The sequence below is a fragment of the Elephantulus edwardii genome, unplaced genomic scaffold (genome assembly GCF_000299155.1).
Source record: "Elephantulus edwardii isolate Elephantulus edwardi_28Jun2011 unplaced genomic scaffold, EleEdw1.0 scaffold00107, whole genome shotgun sequence".
In the NCBI taxonomy this organism is placed as follows: Eukaryota; Metazoa; Chordata; class Mammalia; order Macroscelidea; family Macroscelididae; genus Elephantulus; species Elephantulus edwardii.
In genome coordinates, this window is record NW_006399857.1 from 715245 (window position 1) to 716912 (window position 1668).

The following is a 1668-nucleotide window of genomic DNA, read 5'->3' on the forward strand; positions in this document are numbered from 1 at the left end:
AGATGCAAGATACAGTGGCTGTATCTGTGGGCACAAATAGAGAAGAAGAAGATGGCACAGGACAGCACAAGATTCAGATCTCTTGTGCACAGGGTCACAATGAGTCATAATTGACTTGATAGCACTTAACAGAAACATCTCCCAGGAAGGAATGGGACTCCCAAGGCAACCTTGGATATCACACACTTAATATTTTGTTGTGTTGTTGTGTGCTGTTGGGTGGGCTCTGACCCAAAGACTCTATGTACAGTAGAAGGAAACCCTGACCATCCTTGCAATCTCTGCTATACTTACATCTGTTTTTCTAGTTACTACCTCGGTACATCTTGTTGAAGGTCTTCCTCTTTTTTGCTAACCTTTTTCTTTTCCAAGCATAATGTCTTTCTCCAGGGATTTTCCCATCTCATATCAAGGCAAAAATATGTGAGACAAATTCTCATCATCTTTATTTCTAAGGTGTGCTCTGACTGCACTCCTTCCAAGAAAGATTTGATGTAGCTGAACAAAAGAAGAAAGGGGCCTGGGTCCCTGAATCACCACTTAGAGAAGACTGCCCAACCAGTAATATGTTCATTACACAATGGCATAGTTGCTTTGTTTGGAAGTTTGTTTGTTTGTTGTTTTGTATTAAGGTAGCACACTGAAATTGAGGGATATATTTGTAACAGCATCTGGTATGAGGAAGAGACAGTTGAAACTAAACCCCCAAAATTATATGCAACTAGCAATGGAGTTCCATTCTGATAATTCTGATATAAATCAGTTCTGTCATAAGGTGAATGTCATTATTTTTCCCACTATTATTGCTTTGCTTTATGAATCTTATTTTTTCCCCTTTATGAGTTGGAAACATAGACTTACAGATATAATTTTAACACATACATATAAAAATTCACAAATCATAAAAATGTACTCCAACAATGGAGAAGAGTTGGGTAATACCACCATTTTGCCAGCTGTGGTAATAACTCCACTTGTGAAAGGTACTACATCACCAAGATTATCTGAATAGGATAGCCTATCTGATTATAGGAATAAGGATAAGGTTTCTTATCCTTAGAAAGGACTCTTTTCTTATTAGTAAAATTGTTCCTTTTTCCCCCCCTCTCATATATTTCACAGTAACATCTCACTATATCCTGTACTGCCTACTGACTTCAATAAAGCAATCGACATTTGGGTCTGTATTTTCAAGCCACTGAAACCCCTGATTTAATTAAAGGGGAAAAACCCTCAACTAATCCCTTCACCAAGAAGCCTTAGTGGAGTTGTGGTTAAGTGCTTGTTAATCAAAACAGCTGGGTTGGCAGCTGGAACTAGCCAATCACTGATCCATAGGCGTGGGAGAGGGGAAAGTCCTGGAAACCTTAGAGGCAGTTCTATGTATTCTATGTTGCTGTCATGTGCCAGAACCAGCTCACAGTGGGTCCTACAATGGGTTTTCACACAGGAGATTAGCATCCCAGGTGGATTTGAACCACCTGCCTTTGTGTTGGCAGCTGAACTCTTTAACCTCTAGGCCACCAGTGCTCACTGTTATTTTTAAGTGTCACGGAGTTGAGTACAGCTTGTAACAGCCCTATGAATAAGAGATCTGAACTCTTATCCTGCACTATTCTTTTTTTTTTTTTTGCTTTCCATTTGTATGCCTTTTTTTTGTTTTGTTTT